The following is a 19,027-nucleotide window of genomic DNA, read 5'->3' on the forward strand; positions in this document are numbered from 1 at the left end:
TGTTGATGATTTTGGGGCTTTTTTTTCTTTCTTTCTTTCTTTCTTTTCTCCAACTGTGTTGGTTAGGTTAATGAAATCCTTTCTTTTTGCTTGCAAACCTTGTGTTGTTTATCATGACAGTATCCCTTCTACAGCTGTACTCTGATTATTGCCGAGTGGTCTTCTGAAGGTAATAACTCCGTGGAGAACTACAATGGCTGCTGTCACTGCAGAGCTGTAGAACAGCCAGTGTATTCTAGTAATACTCACTGCTCCTTGTTTTGCTTTTGCCAGAGTCCTGCAATTATTTTGATGACTCATGCACAAAGCGTCTACAAAGAGATGTTTTCTGGTTAAGCAGTACTTCCAGTAATCATACTCTTAGCTTATTACATTAAAGTTCTCCTCTGTTTAATTTGGCTCAAACTGCTAAAATGGACTTGGCTAAGAGCATGATGAGATTGAAAGCTTAGGGAGAAAGAGGTTTTGTTAAGCTCAGGCACAGTCACTCTTTGGAACCCGGACAAAATTTACTAAGCTAGATCAAAGGTTAGGAGCAGCTTGAACCAGGAGTTAAACTAATGTCTTGCTTTGGACATAGAGCTGGCCCTGCATCTTCTGTGCTAAAAACAAAACAAAACAAACAACAAAACCATACACAAAACCCCCTAGAAGAACAACTGAATGTGTTTCATGCGAGGAACAAATTGGTGTGTGCGATAGGCATCCTTTCCTATTGATGTAATGAAAGATTGATTAGATCCCGTGCTATCAGCAATTGCTGTCTCAGAACTCTGCACATGTACAGTGTAATTCTGTAAAGTTTGAAATACGAGAAATGAGGCATTTTTAAGGCACTTAGCTATACATTTGCCTCTTCTTAACCTGTTTTAATGTAGCAAGTTGAGACAAAGTCCACTGATTTTTGGGTTTTTTGACAATGACAGTGAGAGCACCAAAATTAGCTCATGTCTGTCTCTTTCCCCTGCTGGGGCCTTTCTCCCTCCTGCACTTCAAAGCCTCTTAGACTCACTAGTTTCCTTCCTTTGCACAAAATGTCAGTGTAGAAACTTCAGAAATGCCAGCTGCATACTTGTAAAAGGTGTGAAATTGCTCAGACCTTCAAATGTCAGAGTTGGCTACAGGGAAAGTTTTTCAGGGTATGCCTAGTTAGTTTTAACTTCACATCCTATCATGTTCTGGGGGAGTATTCACCTGTAGACAGCCTCGACTAGATCAGCAGAGCCATTAGTTGATGTTTTTCCACAGGTGATTTTCATAGGGCTTTTACTGCATACAAAACTTTGTGGCTGGTTTTCCTAGGAGGAATAAAAGGTAGGAAAACTGCTAACATAGCAGTCAGAGAAGGGCATCTGCCTCCCTGTGTGCAGGACTCAGAGGTCTGTGTTTGAGCTTGACTTGCAACAAAAACCCTGCAGCCTTGGAAACGCTGGGCTGTTTTTATTAGATGTTTAACGTTATTTTGTTTGAGATATGTGTGAAATGGTATCGATCATCCATACATATACATATTTATATTTACATATATATATAAAGCACCTATCACCATATTGATGAACATTCTTTGGAACCACTCCTGACAGCAGAGGTAAGAACAGGAGTCAGACTGTTAGTACCTCAGTGCTTCTGTTTCCAAACAATTTTTAAAAAATACTAAAAAAAAAAAAAGACACAAGACTTTGCTGCCAGCCTGCCTGGCTGGTGTTTAATACTGCGTAGGTATTAAAGCTTAGGTAGAGCTGGGAGAGAATTGTCAGGCACCACCTCCCTGTGCTTTTCTGCTGAGCAGTGCCAGGACTGCACTCTTGGTGCAGGTTTGTCCAATGTGTAAAAAAATCTCTAGTGGAAGATTCTCCCAAATGTTCTCACTGTTGTATTCTCCTTAATTAGAAAACTCCCCCAGCAACTGACCTAAATTGATTTTGCTGCAAATTAAGTTGCCTTCTCCTCTGTCCGCCCCTCGCCAGGGGCCATGGTTCTTTAGCATCTGGTTATCTGGTTTGCACTCTGTTCATGCTGCCTCGAGTTCTGTCTCTGCTCTTCTCTGCTTTAAAAAAAAAAAAAAAAAAGCCTGCATCTTTCAACCTTATCTCCTAAGTTATGCTGTCTAAATCATTCATCATTCTTGTTGGCCTTCTCTAGAGCTGAGTGTGTTGCTATCTAAGCCAGACTGTCAGCCTCAAGCCAGCAGAACAATTACCTTATTTATGTCTTGGTCCTCTTCCCCCAAGTTCATCCAGAACGAGCAGCTTCTCCTTCTTTCTGTGGCAATGGATTGTTCTATAGCTGCTCCTCAGTTTGTGGCTTTCTGCAATGTCAGAGCTTTTTAGCAATGCAGCTGCCCTGTCAGTCTCCTTACTACAAAATTGATTTCTCTGGCCTAAGCAGAAAGCTTTTAACAATTTTATTGGATTGCACTTTTGTCGCTTGTGTTGCTGTGCCATTTGGAAAACTACTGCAATTTTTTTACAGTCCAATTATGTCCCTGAACGTCTTTCTGGCCATTCCTTCTTTGACAGAACCCATGGGATGCCTTCTTTCACACCATCAAATTGTTTAAAATGCTGAATGAAGCTGCTAACCTGACAGATTCCTGCAAAATAGCAGCATTCACTGTCCTGCTGGGTGGTCAAGTGCTCTTGAAGAGGCTTTTTTTTCAGCTGCATATCCTTCTCAATGATTAACTGTTGTATTTCCTCAAGCTGGTTTGAAGGATGTTGCCTCAGATGCTGCTCCTGTCAAAAAGGGGAAATGCTTTGGTGTGACACAGACTGTTCTTGATGGCTGGTAAACAATGCAAAGAAGGGATAAAAAACCCCTGTTTACTCTGTTCCAGAATTACTCTAGGGATGAAAGTTGTACGAATGGACCGATAATTTCTTGGATGCTTCCTTTCTGAAGACAAACATAATGTTTGTCCTTCACTTTCCAAAGACTTCTGTTTTCTGCAGACCTCAAAGAAAACTGCCTGTATTTCAGGTTGCATCAGTGTTTAGATCATGATGTGCTGCAGGATTAATAAGGCCCTGCCCACCTGCAGACATCCGCTTTATCTGAACGTTCTCCAGCCTGTTCATCTGGATGTGTGTTTATTTGCTTGTTAATTTGCTCTGCTTATGGATGATCCTTTTTGTAAAGTTTAAAACAAAAGAAAAATTGACTGCACCAAGCTGCACTGCAGCTCGTTCTGATCTTTCCCATCTGGTCATGAGCCTGCTCATCATCTTCCTTTAGCTTGTAAGGTATCCAGAGGCTCTTTTCTTGCCTGTTTTGTCCCCTGTTAATCAGGACTCCTTTTTGCCTGTTGCTCTCATGCCCCCAGTTGTGCTGGAAGCCGTGGTTCAGAGCCTGGTCCCGGCTGGGGTGAGGGCTGGAGGGCAGAGGAAGCGCATGCTCAGGGCAAATGAAAAGCATCACCACTTACCAAGACAGTGACCACAAATTACAGTGTATACAAAACAGGCTTTATTGCCAACTGCCTGCCAAGCCAGGTTTTTCCTTCTGGTCTTCCGTCCTCATTACTCTACCAAATATGGTCCAAGTGCCTGGTGGGAATGTGGGGAGGCAGAACCCTGCCGGTGTGCACGTCAGCCGGTTCCAACATTCAGCGTTCCCCTGCTCAGCGTGCTCTCAAAAGTGGTTTGATGTTGCTCCTAGGTAGTTCACTGGCCTGTTTTCTTTACACGCTGTGGTTTTTTGCACTCATCAATGGTAATTTTGAAAATGTTAAGAAATTTTTTTGAAAGTGCATGTGATGCAGATTTTTTGTTCTGTTGCTGTGCTCTTGAAGTAGAACAAAAATGGGAAGTGTACACTAAAAAGCAGCAGCCAGAGGGTTCAGGGCTCTGTTTGTGCGTATGTAGGATGCACTGTAAGTGTAAGAGATTTTCAGCTTGCTAGGGCACAGCTTCATGATACTGGTCCTGAAATGGTCTTACTTACACCTACAACCTTTTATTTTACCTGTAAGTGGGGAAGCTGTATAGCAACTTCTTAATGCACATGGGTTTTCTGATGCTCAGTTTATGCAAGACTTCCAGAGCTGCAGATTGACCGTAACAACGGGGTGGTCCATGCGGATTTGTGGATGTTAGTAACACTGGGATTAGAGTGGATGTCTCTCCCTGGGTGATGGAGGTGTAGTTTACACAACCCAAAGCTGATTCAGCTGTTTGATACTGTGTTGCTTCCTCTGGAGGAAATGTAACACCCTGCCTGGGACCGGGAAATGTCATTTTTTACTTTTTTTTTTCCCTAAGCAGCTAGGAAGAGGAAGCAGCCAAGAGCTTTGTCGCTATTGCAGAGCAGACCTTTGCTGAGCTACTTTCCCTCCCACGGGTACAGGTAGGCAGCCCAGAAAGGCTGGGAATAGAGTTCCCAGTCCCTCCAGCTGGGAAGGGGCTGAGGGGCTGGTGCTCAGCCTGGCCAGCCAGGGCAGGGAGCTGGGGGCAGCTGGGCTCTGCTTGCTGCAGCCAGTTCCTCCCTGGGCATCTCCCGGGTGCTCTCCCTGGGCACCAGCCTTGCAGCTCTTCCTCCATCTGTACTGACCCAGCTCCTGAACACCAGCATGCTTGGGAGAAACTTTCCTCCTGTAATGGGCATAAAGTGTCTTTCTGGATGATCTGGAATGCAACCCTGATTCTTCATATTTAAATAACAGACATGACAAAGCAGAGACATTTTCTGAATTATTTTATAAACATGCTTCTGCTTTTATTGTCCTTCTATTAAATTTATCTCCGGACCTGTCAATTGTGTTTCCACTTTTATTCCCTGCTAGGTCAGATAAGTGAAATATGCTTGCAAAAGAAACATTTTCTGTGGCATGCATAGCTTGTGATACAAGGAGAGGCTTGTTAGCAGATCTTCCTAGCCAGGCCCCTGCCACTATTATAAATGAGTTTTGTGCGGCCTCTACAGGGACTGGTGCACAATTAATGCTTTTATTGCACTGCTTAACTGTTATGAGATGCCTCTGAATGAGTGATAGAGAAACAATTAAGGAAACTTGCTGTTGTCCGTAAGCTAAAACAATACATTTTATTTTGTAGTCCTGCTTTGAATCCTGAGTAGCAGGAGTAAATCCTTCCACTTGGGCGGGGGGTGGGGGGTGGGGGGGGGCACGGGGAGAAAAAACGAAACTCAAACTCTATTTTTCGAGCTAGATCCAGATAAAATTGAAAGCTTTATAGCATGTTGTATCTCCAGAAGCACAGAATCCAAACTGTCTGGTCAGGACTGATGCAACACAGATACAGATGGGACTCATTATACTGATTCCTCGTGCCCCCCCCCCCCCCCCCCCCCCCCCAGCTTCTTTGCCTTTTTGGTGCAATCAGGTCGGTTCCTGGCTCTCGCTTTGTAATAAGGAAGATAAAAGCTTTGCTTTCTAGGGGAAGCTATAGCCATTTGTCTTCAGGATGTGGAGCTCTGGGAAAATGTCAAACACTGTGAGATTCGTGGCAGGCCATGGTGTTACTTGCACCTCTTTTACAGATACTCTGCGGCAATGCTATTGCCAGCTGCAAATGGGGCATGTCTGTCTGTAGTTATTAATGCTGGAGGCTAACTAGCTCCTGGGGAGAGCTTGGGCTCCTGTTGCATTTTATTTTTGTAGCTCAGAGGGTGGACAGGGGGAAAAGCATCATACTTTGCCTGCCAAAGAAAAAGGCTGTGAGCACTGAAGTGACTGAAGCCTCGATTCCCCGGGGCTCGTGCTGCATGCTCCCTGCCAGCCCCTTGGCAGGTGGATGCGCTGCCAGCCCTTGCCTGGGATGTGTTCACGGGGCTCATCCCTCTCCATCTTCACAAGCTGGTAGCAGCAGAGCGATGGCAAAGCCCTTTCAGCCCTTTAACAAAGTCAGCTGAAAGTGGCCTGAAGGTCCAAAAGTTACTGCGGAGAGGAGACGGTGTGCTCAGCCCCGCCGCTGCACCTCCGAAAAGTCACGGTAACACAAGAAATGGAAATGTAAAATCTGAGTGCCAAGGTGACTAATGACCAGAGAGGGGGTGACACTGTCACCAGCCGTGAGACCAGCAGGCAGGGCCAGCATGGGGGGGGGGACAGAGCTAGTGTCATCCACGGGGAGATTGTCCCTGTCATGCATGCGTTCGGGATTCTTCTGTGGCTGCGGGTTTGTTGATTGTGTTTTATTGGGACGGGGGGGTCTTGGGGGTAAGTTTGTTGTTTTGAGGCGAGGAGGGGTGTTGGGTTCGGGCTTTGTTTTGTTAAACCGATGGTTTAGAAAGGTGATTGGTGGGAAGGCAGCGCCAGCCAGCCCCGCGGGCGCGGCGGGGCAGCAGCGCGGAGCCGACGCTGGGGGGCAGGAGCCGCCCGCCGAGCTGCCCCGGCCCCGCCGGCACCGGCTGCGCTGCGCGCCCCCACGCGTGTCCGGGACCCCTCCCCTGCACGCCCGGCCATCCCTGCACGTGCCCTGGCACCCTCTGCGCGCACGCAGCCCACCAGTGCCCTGGCACCCCCTGCATGCACCCAGTCCCCCAGCCCACGCGTGCCCTGGCACCCTCTGCGCGCACCCAGCCCACCAGTGCCCTGGCACCCCCTGTGCACACCCAGCCCACACGTGCCCTGGCACCTCCTGCGCCCACCCAGCCCCCCATCCCACGCGTTCCCTGGCACCCCCGGCGCACACCCAGTCCCCCAGTGCCCTGGCATCCCCTGCACACACCCAGCCCCCCAGCCCACGCGTGCCCTGGCATCCCCTGCGCACACCCAGCCCCCCAGCCCACGCATGCCCTGGCACCCAGCAGCCTCACGGCCAGTGCACAAGGGCTGGGCGTGCAGGAGTTCTCCGGGGGGTGTGTGTGCAGGAGTGCTCGGGGGGATGCAGGTGTGCTCGAGGTGTACGTGCGCATTGCAGGGCACAGCCAGCGCCAGGGCTGATGCTGGGTACCCAGCGTGGCGGGTGAGCAGAGGGAGCGCATCCCTGCAGCTGTTTGAGTAAACTGGGGGATGCCTGTCTGGGGGGGCATTAACGGCTCCAAAAACTTCTCAGAGCACAGGGACCTTTCCTCTGGGCATGTCCATGGTCTACAGCCTCCCACCAACCTCCTGCCCTTCTGTGAGAGTCCTCTGGCTCTTCCTGCTTCTCCACTTGTCCACAGCCCTCATCCCAGGTACTGAACAGCACCCGGAGAGACCAGAAGGGGCTTTGGTCAAGGTGCAAAATGCAGCCCAAGGGTGAGAGGGGAGCAGACAGATGGATCGGACCCTCATCATTCACCTACAGATCCATCTCCTGAAATTTATTTTTTTTTTTTTTTAAGAAAGTGCAGTGGGTGAGAGCTACCCATGGTTGCATTACACAAGAGTTACCCAGTGCCAGCAACAGGTCTCACATTCCCTTTTACAGGGAGGGCTCTTGCAGCCACCTTCAACCCTTACTCCCTGGCAATAGCCAGTCCCTGATACTTCGACACAATCTGTTTGTTTTGCTTTAAACTGAATCTGTGTTTCTAACAGGCAAGACTGAGCAGCCTGTGACCAGCCACTCCTGGATGTTTGACAACGTGCTACACCCACCCTGCTTTAGGGTTCCCAGTAGCAGAACATGGGCGCTGTGGTCGAGCAGCATGTGGCACTGATGAAGCCACCTCTGCCACTGCACATCTCCCCGCAGTCGCAGGTTACATCTGCACCATCACGGGCATCCCATGGGATTGTGGACATCCAGCGCTGGCACCTGGAGGAACATCTGTCAGCACAATACAAACATGGTTTCTGCTTCTGCCAGATCAAGAGAAATTAGTGCGATGAGACAAAGAAATAGGAAAGGACCTGGAGCTGCTCTGCCGGGAGAGCCGGAGGCAGCAAAGGTAAAGCACCCTTCGGAAGTCCCTGAGGGGCAGAGGGCAGAGTGGGGTGCCCAGGCCCTGTTCAAAAGCCTGAGATGACAGGGAAGGGTGACATTCTATTAAGAAGCCACTAATGACCATCTCTTTGGCATTTCCTGAAAACTTCGTACGTTGGCTTTGCCTCGCCATCAGCCTTGCCTTGCCGTCTGCCCGGGAGCGCTCTGATGTCAGCAGCCAGCAATCCTGCTCAACCGGCCCAGCCTACAATTGCCTGAGACCCAGCTAATCTGCCGTCTTATCTCTCCTCCGCCCCCGAATCGCCATCCACTTCAGGCATCAGGGGGAAGCTAATAGACTATTGAGCTTCCTTTTCGTGCTCAGACACCTCGTGTGACTTGGCTATTTTCTCTCATTTCTGTTTCCTAAACAACTCGGCTTCAAAGACGGTGCTGGTGCAGGTGTCAGTGCTGTGATAAATATCTGGCAAATAACAGGGGGAGAGGCCGTGCTTCACCAGGTGCTCGCTGCCTCTCCGAGAGACCTGGTTGCCGTTTTGCAGCCTCTCCCAGCTAACCAGAGTGAGAGGGAGTACAGGCGCAGGACATCATGGGTTGCTGCTTGCCTTCCCTCTTCGCCCTTGTCCCCAAACCAAAGGGAAGTGGGGACTTTTGGGTGGAAAGGGCCAGTGTGGAGTGGGTTTCCAGGGAATGGGATCTTTGCACCGTTTCTCAGAATGGCTTTTGTAAATGAGAAGGGCAGATGTCTGTGGAAATGGTCCCCTGGTTTGAGGTCTGGTCCAGAGGGGAGGCTCCCACCTCCACCTTCCCTCACCCACTAAGGGCTGACTCTCACCCTTTTCCTTCTCCACCCTGCAGAGCGCTGGACCACGCATGCTGCCAGCCTGGGTTTTCCTTTCCCAGGCTGGAAACACAGTGGAAACTTGGAGGGAGGCAGGAGATGTTGAGCTCTTACCCTGGCACCAAGTGGAGCAAACTAATCCCTCCACCCGTGCCATCTTGCTGGAGTGAGAAAACAGGAGCAGGCTGGAGAGAGCTTGTCACAAAGGCCCCCGTCCCTTTAATGCCCAGAGAATTTCAGGGAGCCCTGCAGGAAAGAAGCCATAGCCCTGCCCATCAGCATGTGCCAGGGGCACGCACTGAGCCAAGGGCCAGCTGGGCATCACCCTTGTCCCTGGCAGGGAGACACGCAGCCAGGTCTGCACCAGCCACCGGTAGAGGCAAGTCTCAAAAACCAGCCCCGGGCAGAGAGTCCCCTACGCTGGGCCCCAGTGAACCACACTGGGTCTTTCTGTACCATGACCTGCTCTTCAGGTCCCTCCTTAGGAAAAAAGCCCGGGCTGGGGGAATAACTGGGGCAAAACTGAAAGGCTGAAGAAGCTGTGCTGTAGGATGCATCAGGGTGTTCACTGAGGTGATTGAAAGCAGGGGCTGCAGGCCATGCATGCAAATGTCCACACGGGTGTGTGTGAACTTTGGCGTTTCTTTTTGATAGAGTACCAGCAGTTACATCCATCTGGCACGAATTACTCCAAAATTCAGGCACTTGCATGCCACAGGAGTACCAGCTTGGGCACACTGCAGACAGAGGGAGGCAAGGTGCTAGAGCTGGTAGCAGAAGCATGTTAATCCAAGTGGGTTAAACGGGATCCACCTATACAGGCACCTCTGGAGCACAGCAAAGCACCTACAGAAACCACCCTGCAGAGCACTGGGGAAATCCAGGGGAAGCGCTGCAACTGCAGGTGAGGTTCAGTGTGGTCACTGCTGCAGCGTGGCGGGGCTGGATGGCCAGGGCTGTGCAGAGCCATGGCGGGGACAGGGAGGTGGGTGGGAAGCAGGATATGCTGCCAGGCCCTTACCTGCCCAACGAAAAGTGCCACTTCAGGTGGGAAGCACCAGGAGAAGCTTCAATCTATTTCAGCTATAATTAGCTGGGAGATGAATGCAAGTGTGCAGGCAAAGCTGCAGGAGTGCCCATGTCTGTCTAGCCTGGACGTGATGAGTTCCTGGGGACGTTGCCTGTGCTGGGAGCAGGAGGGGTGGGAGTGATACAGGCGCAGGGGCCACCGGGATTTGGCGTGAGGAATCCCAGCATTCTGGTGAGCGCAGAGCCACAGGTCCTGCAGTACTGTGTCATGGTATGTGTCTCTGCCAGGGGCGATCCACCGCTGCTGGCCATGTCGCTGCTCCCTCTACAGCCCTACACCAGGGAAAAAGAGGTTTCCACCCCCTTTGCCCACCACTTCAGGGAGAAGTGAAAGAAAAGCACTACAGATCAAAGCATAGCCACAGTGGTTGTCCATCCCTGTGGTAGCATGACCTTGCCAACAGTAGGCAGTTCAAAATCTACTTGTTAGGCTGGGACAAGCCAGTCAGCAGCCAGAAATGCATCGATCAGAGCAGCCATAAACCACCAGACCGCAGCATGGGAAGACATGTCAGAGAAGACATTTAGGATGACAAACTGGCCAGGTGGGAACTACCTAATCCATGGGGGCATCAGACCAAATATCTGATGGCTGGGCCTGTTTCTCAGGGCTAGGTGCTGCCTCTGAGCAGCTCACGGGCTGCAGAAGAGCTGTGGGAAGCAGCTGAAGTACACACCTCCATGGACTGGAACCATGTTGGGCCAGTCTGGGTATGCTGCTTGTCCTTTCTGACCTCACACTTGTAGACTGGTGACCCATCTTTCCCCAGGAGCTGGTAGGGGAGGGAGAGCACTTTGCAGGGTTTCCCCTTGGCAGGGGGATGTGGAGCAGGGAGGACATTCAAGGGCATCTGCTCACCCTGCCCAGCAGCAGCCACACCATTCCCTCATCCCCATGTCAGTGGCACAGGCGTAGGCAGCGTGGGCAGATACCAGTGACAGAGCTGAGATGCCATATGCACCTTGTTCTGCTCACTGGGCTGTATGGCCCAGGCTAGTACCTCCTGCCACTGCAACGTTTTTCCTGTTACTTAGCCTGCCTCTGAAAAATTCACTTCATTTGTTTGCTGGCTTGTTTTTGTTACACGTGCCTATATGGCCCAGGCCAAACAGTTCATCCTTTTGGCTTGTGCAAACCCTTTCAGGAGGCTGGCTTGTTCCTCTTATCTCTGAGTTGACGTTGTACCGAGTCAAGCATTATTTTGTCACAATCTTTCTGCTTGGCACTGTTGCCCTTGAGCCTTCCCTCTTCTCCTCCTCTGACCTTTTCAGTCTGTCAGCATCTTTCCTGACTTGCCCTGCCACGAGCACAGGCTTTTTGAGGTGACACTGTGCTTCATCCTGCTTGGCTTGCACAAACTCCCAGATCATCTAGTCTTCTGTACCCATCGTGGTATGGGCAGAAAGTGGAAAGTTCTGCCTCTAGCAGTCCTATACATTTTCCTGTGTGATCCATAAATTGCCATTGAAACTGTAGAACAGTATAGTCTTGCTTTCCTTTGAGTGCAAAGAGAGGACAGGTGCAGGAGAGGGGGAATGGAAAGAGAAGAGATTCCCTGTTGTGCTGCATGGGAGCAGTCAGACCAGCACAGCGCAAAACTGCAGCACATCAAAGTTTCTTTCTTTAAATGGCAAAAAAAACCCAGTTATTTTTGCAAGAATGCACAGCTCTGCTGGGTTTGTTTCCTCCTTGGGGTTACAAAATCTGCTCCTGGGCCCCCATGCAACAGTCTCAGCTGTGAAGTCAAAGCCTTGCTCTGGTGGGATGCTCTTATAGTAGGGAAGCTTTCAGGGAGTTTGCTTTAACCTTACAAAGGAAGGGTGAGCCCACCTTTTCACAGCTTTGTTGTACATTTTGTCCTACATGCCGTAAATACAGTTTTCGTCCATAAAATCGGTGTGTGAAATAAGGTTAGTCACAGGACTTCCTGGCAAAGCAGCTCACAAACAAGCTTTCCTCACTTCCCTCTTGTGAAAGTTCAGCTCTCCTCTGCTGCGCTGACTTCTTTGTTTCCCTCTTCTCCCAGTTATCCCCTGACTCCCATTAGTATCTGAGTCAGTCTAGTAAACATTTCGCCCCGTGGCAGCCTCTCCAAACACAGCAGGAAGATCAGGCTCTGGAGTGCACTCTTGACACATCTCTTGGGGAATCCTTTTGCACTCACCGGTGGGTTATTTCGCTGTTGTTCCTCATTCACACATCAAGAAAGGGGGAACCAATAGCCCATGTATTCAGCAGCTCATTAGCAGTCAATGGCAGTAGGGTCTGCAATGCTTCCTCTTCCCTTCTTTCCTTTCTCACTCATCTCCTCCCCATACTTTGACCTTTGTAGTGGCAGTTTCCTGGACTGGGTGTGCTGTTCAACATCTGCTGGTAGAAGGTGGTACTTAACTAGGTCTCGCCATTTTTTACGCTTCACTGAAAAATACGCCCACTTTCCTGGATGCAAAGGTGGTCAAGCACTAGCACACACGAAGGATGCACCAACTGTTGTGCATTTTATAGATGCAGCCTTCCAGCACAAAGGTCATACTGTCACCATCATGGCATTTACAGTCTCACCAGTAGCCTTGCTGGCCTTGACCCACGTGTTTATGTCTGACTTCCTCGTCAGCACAAGGGATAAGTGTATGTAGCAGTTGGACCAGATAGAGGAGAGCTCCCAAAGCAGCCAGGAGAGATGTGTACTTATGAGTCATCTGCTCTTTGGTTGCTCCTACTTGGCAGAAAAATGACTCCGTACACACAGGGTTGTAGTGGAAATTTCCCTTCCTTGCTGCAGCCTCTGTCATTGAACCCACTTAGATCCACACAGCACACCACACTGGTGCCTTGGCTTTACCCATTCCCCCAGGGAGACCCTGGTGCTCGCATGGAGTTATGTTTTACCTGCCAGGCTCTGCCTGTACCAGTCTGATTGCGGAACTGGGACTGAGAATTGTCAGCCCTGTCGTCACCCCATTTGCCCCCCGGCTAGTCACAGCTGTGCTGGCAGCTGGGTTGGTTTGCAGCATTGCTTGAGGGTTCATTTCCTGGAAACACGAATTGTGAAGACAGGAAATTTTCCAGATCGCCCTACTTACATGTTCAAATGGAGATGAAAACCCAGCAGGATTTTCTGGTAGCCCTGTTTCTTGTTTTCATTTCTGTTATCCTTTTACCCTGTCTTAATGGAACACTAGCAAAACTCTAAACTGTCCTTACCTCAGCTTCAGATTGCCCCCCCTTTCCCTCTTACTGTCCTTGCTGAAGCCTTAAGCATCTCCTGGTTTTCTCTACACAGCAGCCACCATCTGTGGTGTCTAGCAGCACATCCAAAGCCGGGCGCTTGCTGTTCTTGTCGAGTGACAGCCCAACTGGGACACAGATGTTGAGCCTCATTTCCCACAATCCAGTTGCTTTTGGACATTTTTCCAAGAGATTTGTTCCATTGTCTCCTCTTGCTCAAGTTCCCTTTTAACAACCAGCTCAACTCAGTATGTCTTTTATGCAAACAGCAATTTCCTTTTGAAGCTCTCAGTGAAGGCCATGTTTGTCACTTAGTGCTCCGGAGGAATTAGGGTAAATTGGACCGGAGACAAGAATCTCTCTGTTCCCTCTCCCAGAAAGGTATCGGATTCCTGCATTTCATGTGCATTTCTGCTCTGAAAAGGAGCTCAGTAACAGTGGTATTATCACACTGTCTCTTCACCTTGATTCCTGGCTCAGCCACATCAAATTCACTCATTAAAAAGACATGTTACCAGTGTTACTAAGTTGCTGTTGGAGGCTCAGGTGGGTCTCCATGAGCCAAGCTGTGGTCTTCCCCCTGCTAAGGCATCATCATTAATATTAAAAAAAAAAAAAAAGAAAAAAAAAAAAAGAAATACAGCACTGTGGTCCACCGGCTGTAACAGCCATACCATCCTGATGGTTAGAGTTCACTGCTCCATTTGGACTCAGCTGGACATTGTGTCACAGCACTGCCTTCTGCAGGGATACAGGAATGCAGCGCTAGAAACAGGGAGCAGAGAGGTTTGCATTTAGTGTCCCAGTTTGGCCTTGCAGAAGCTGTACGCAGAGGAAAAGGCAACGGGTCTCTGCCTACCCTGACCGCTCCTCAGGGAATTGCATGTGAAGTGAAAGCCACCAAATGCACATCCGTCCTTGCATGGGTTCCAGGGAGAAGTGCTTTTCCACAGCTGCATCCCGCTGCTTTCTTCCACTGCCTGCACTGGGGCAACTGGGAAGAAACTGTCCATGGGCTGGGGTGATGAGCACATGCCCCAGCCACATGGAAGGAGCTACGGTGCCGCCATCTCTTCCTATCTGCCAGCATCACTGCAGGGGTGGTGGATTTCTAAGCCGTATGCCTCCAAGGGAACTGTGAAGTTATTTCTAGCTTTGACCAAAGTTTTGTCTTCCGAGCGTCCCTGTCTCTGCTCCCCACGGCGCTGTGGCCGCTCCGCCAGCCTGTTTTCAGCAGGTACCGATAGCTGTGATGTGCCAGGAGCCCTTGGAGGGCTGCCTGTGCATTTTGTGAGCCCTGTTGCCACGATACTGAACGCAGAGCAGATGTTTATTTCAACAGAGATGGCTTTGATTCCTTTTCAACTTTTCTCTCAAGCTGCCATCATGTGTGAATACTTCTTCCTGGGAGCCAAGCGCTGTCAGAGCCCAACGGGCAGGCGCTGTCGCTGCAGCCAGTGTGGAGGGGAACAGGGTTGGGAGGCGTGTGTCAGAGTGGCACGAAGCGAGCTGGTGGCCCTGGCCTCTCAGGAGGGGTGGCTGAGGCTAGGGGAGACAGGCTGGAAATGTTTCTGTGCACACGCATGTGTGTGTGCAGGTACACGTGTTTGCGCGGCTCCGATTTGGAAAGCCTGAAAGCCTGGCAGGGCTGTGGAAAAGCAGTCTTCCCACAGCTAGTGCTCCCAGCAATTCATTTTTCTCTTTTTCTTTTCCCTCCCAGTCGCCTTCATCAGATCATTGCTGCCTTGCTGCAGACCAGTGTGACTGGGGGCCAAGCTGGTGAGACCATCCTCTTCTTGAGAGCAAGAGAAGCCAGGCACCAAAAAATACTGAGGATATGATGGAAGAAGTAAGGACATCTCTTTCTTTAGGACAGTAATTCCAGGTGAGAAGTACTGAGAAGAGATACCACTTCTTCTCCAATTTATTTTTTCCCTTTTCCCTTCCCCTTTCCTTTCCTTTCCTCCCTAGTTTTCCTGTGGAATCTTGTCAAAATTATCCCTTTATTTTGTCTCATTCCTTTAACCCATTTTGTGCCTCTTTCTCCCCACCCTTTTCTTGGGGCTGGTGGAAGCGGGTTCTAGGAGCAGCCTGCCCCCACAAGGACCCTGCCAGGAGCCCTGCCCAGGGCTATCGGCCTCATGCCCCTTTGGAGCGGGTGCTTTGTTAGTATAGGAATTCCACCAGAACCAGCTTCTTGTTGCTGTTCCCTTATATAGAAATGGTTTTAATTCTATAAATACTGTATGTATTTTACTTAAAAAAAAAAAAAAGGAAAAAAAAAAAGTCAGACCAGCTATTCAAAGGCACTGTGCTGATGGGGCTGGCGTTTTGTTTGCCCACTGGCAGGGCCTCTCACTCACTTCCTTCACCCCTTCCACTGTTGTGGCCAAACTATTTTTGGTATTCCAAGAGCGCAAGCTTTGCTGAAATTTTGGTTTCCTGCTAAGGGGGAAATTAGAGCAGGGAAGGACTCTTATTTAAAAGAATAAAATAGATTTGCAAGCAGGGAGAATACATGAGAACACCAATCTGCAAAGAACCATGTTCTGTGATGTTAAACTACTGAATTGGATATAACAGCCTATAAATACATATATGTGTGTGCGTTTGTGTATGGTTTATTTTACAGGTGGAAGTGTAAGCAAAGTATATTCGTGCTAAAGAGGTCAGAGACATAACACTCACCCCATCTTAACTTACGTTGCAATCTTGGAAGCACAGGACTATCCTACAGAAGACTGGCTTCTTTAAGCCAAATACTGTATTGAAATAGGAAATTCACCAGTACAAGGATCTTTTTGTGAGGAAGGTGGAAAGTTTGCCCTTGAACTTGTGAACATTCAATTTATCATAAACTTTACTCACATAATGACTCACCATTCACTGCACTAGTACGATACACATTCACTATTAGCTTAGTACCTGTGTAAAGACAACTTACTGATTTATTTTTTTTTCCTGTTAAGGAAGACTAAAGATGATGTCAGCGAAGAACTCCCAGGAAAGAAATTAAACTGTGCTACAGACTCATGTAGTACCATGGGCACCATGTCTGCTTGCCCTGTTAGCAGGTAGCCCTGCCTACCATTGCAGGACAGTTCCTCCCATCTCAGCTGGATACTCTTTGGCCAAACGTTAACCCCCCCAGGTTGAAACTTCAGCATGGGAACAGGTTGCTCACAGGAGAACAAAGCTTGTCTGCCACAACAGCTCATCCCTGGCTGGAGCCCGTGGCAGGGGCTTAGGGAAGTGCATGAGGACAGTGAGAAGGGGCGATGCTTGCACCTGCCTGCAGGGATTTGTAGCTCACGTACTTCCTCAACCAGAGGTGCTAGTTTTATAAATAGTATTTCCCAATGTTGGTTTTTTTTTTCTATTAAATTGTCCAGTCACTTTTGGCCTGTAGCAAGGACTTCACCAGCTTAACTATACCCTGTGTGAAGAAGTGCCTACTTCTATTTGTTTTGAACTTGGCACCTGCTTGTTTGATTTAATGATCCTTAGTCCTTGCATTGAAGGAGATGGTGAACCAGCATCCCTCACCCACCTTTTCCATCCTAGGCATTTACCTCAGCCTGGTATTTTCCTTAAAAGTACAGGAAGTGTCAATTAAAAAAATAGTTCAGCCATTTCTAAGAAGATTGCAGGAAGATGTATCATGTTGCCCTGCTAAGAAATATCATTTTGCACCCTTGCTTTTAAGGGAGGACGTGGAATGTGGTAAAACCATCATCCTTGTGTCAAGGATGTGCCATTGTGGTCTCCTGGAGGAAATGCACAAGTTGGCCATATTATGTGAAAAATCTCCATTTATGAGCAACTAGTTCACACTGGCAGATTTTGGCAGCTGAATTCTTTAAATAATCCAGTTGTGCTGAAGGAGGTCCTTGCAGCTGCTGTCCCACAGAAGGACTGAGCTGGCTCCTCTGTGGGAACTCAGAGATGTAGAAGGCTTTTGCCAGCCAATTCTCCTGGCGGCATGGGGCTGCTGTCACTGTGCTGGGAACAAGAAGAACTCTGCTTTATGTCCTGGCACCCACCTGCGAGCACCCAGGCTGCAGGAGGCTGGAAACAGTCATGCCGGAGCGCAGAGGCAACAGGAAAGGTCGAATGCAGCAGGAGCCGGAGAATGAGGGGAGGAAAAGAGGGTGGACACAGGGTGTGGGAGGGAAAGTGGTGGGCAGAAGTGGATGTACTGTGGTACTGTTTCTAGTCCAGCTGCAAGGCTTTATAATTTAAATTATTAACTGGATACAGAAATATTGAAGTTGTAATATGGGATTGATGAGAGCTACATCTATCTCCTATGTTAGTGAGTATCAGCGGTTTCCAGCAGTGGTGCTGGAAATTCTGCAGCTGCTGAATAAGTTGCTTCTAAGACTAAGTGATTTCCCTAATGCCTGTGGATTAGAGACTGATTTATGTCAAAGAATGAGGGTATCATACCCTTGCAAAACATTTTCATTCTTCCTTTTATGTCTCTGATGTTCTTGTTACTAAAATAAATACGCAGCCCTTTTTACCTGATCCCAGTCAACTTTTAACCTCCACAACATCTTTGGCAACACGTTTCAAAAGTAAAAACATGAAAGGCCTTGAATTTTACCAGTTTGGGATGCTGTACTCCGGTTTTATGTGATGACCCATTAGCTGTACTGCTTGCATTGAAAGAAAGGCGCAAGGAGAACTGTGGAGTTACCTCTAAGCACATCACTTGGGGTTGTCACCATGAGCCTGGGTCAGCACTGCATCCATCAGCTGCACTTTGTGAAAGCACTAAAGGGTTCAAAATACCCCAATTCACCCTGATAAGCAGAAACTGGGCATCACATTTCCTAGGCAGATGTGTGGGTCTGATGGGGTCTTTGCTAAAGATGAGTTTGCATCAGCTCTGCTGGAACCAGATCAGCCACCCACTGCCTCCCCCACCCCAGCAAATCACTGCAAGGAGCCCCTGGAGTCTGCAGCTACGTGATGAAGTCTTGTCCTGTTTAGCAGTGTAAGACATTTCATTTTATTCATTCATGTTTGGAAGGCTGAGGTGAATTTCTACCATTTTTTGTGGTAGGTCTAAACCAGCTAACATGGTGCGGGCACTCTCAAAGAGCCCAGTGTTTTTACTAGCTCCCTGCAGTCTTCTGATGTAGAGATAATTATATTTTCACACCAGCAACACAGAAATAGTAGTTAAATGCACAAAGTAGTAGAAGGTCTGACTTGGGTCACATTACTACTATGAGGCCCTGACAGCTGCCCTACGTGAATTATAGACACATTTTAAGTCTTGGAAAACAGCAGCAACAGGTATTTATGGAGCAGGCTGGGAGGGGGCAGGGAAGGTCTTTCATACAGCAGTATCAGCAACTGACCATCTGACGTTCTTAACGCACAAATTAGAACTCGCTAATGACAGAGTGGCATACAATAATGCAACCCTTTTCTTAGATGTTATGGTGCCAGCTTACCTCACTTCACAGCCTGGCTCAATGATTCAGTCATTACGTGACCGGCTGCTTACTTAAGATTCCCTGACAGATATTCCTGCCTAGCTTTGCTCACAAATATCATGCTGGGGCTTTCTGAGCGAGTGTGGCATGAGCAGGCATCGCCTTTTTGCAGAACATTTTGCTTTGGTGTTCTGTCGCTGCAGTTCTCTCAGCCAATCTGCCACCGGTGGGAGATAACTACAGGTATAATTACTGGGGAGGATGCCTTATCACATGCACAGCAATTGTCCTGCTCTTACTTAATTAAATACATTTGTCACCATCTCTTTCATGTTGTATTAAGCTGCATGCAAGTCAGAAATGCATAAAGGGCCAAAAGTCTCTATATATGGCCCCAAAACATAAAGAGTGGATTGGCGATTAGTGCTCTTTCTGATACAAAGTAAAAAGGTGCCTCCAAGAGGAAATGCGTGAGGGAGAGTATAAAATCCAGACGAGGCTGGGATAACCAGTTAGCTGTGTTCTGGGAAGAAAACCTTAGGTAACGAATGGATGGAAAAAGAAAAGCAGAGCCCCGGAGCCAGCAGAG

The 19,027-nt window shown here is 48.8% G+C and overlaps 1 long non-coding RNA gene across 1 annotated transcript; it reads left to right on the plus strand.

Moving 5' to 3' along the window:
• Positions 1–3,756: 3,756 nt before the first annotated feature.
• Positions 3,757–8,256, plus strand: LOC119157134. The gene is made up of 2 exons (XR_005107398.1): positions 3,757–4,344; positions 7,481–8,256. It is a non-coding gene; the product is annotated as an uncharacterized LOC119157134 (long non-coding RNA).
• Positions 8,257–19,027: the final 10,771 nt, after the last annotated feature.

This window comes from Falco rusticolus, chromosome 14, assembly GCF_015220075.1.
Source record: "Falco rusticolus isolate bFalRus1 chromosome 14, bFalRus1.pri, whole genome shotgun sequence".
Classification (NCBI taxonomy): Eukaryota; Metazoa; Chordata; class Aves; order Falconiformes; family Falconidae; genus Falco; species Falco rusticolus.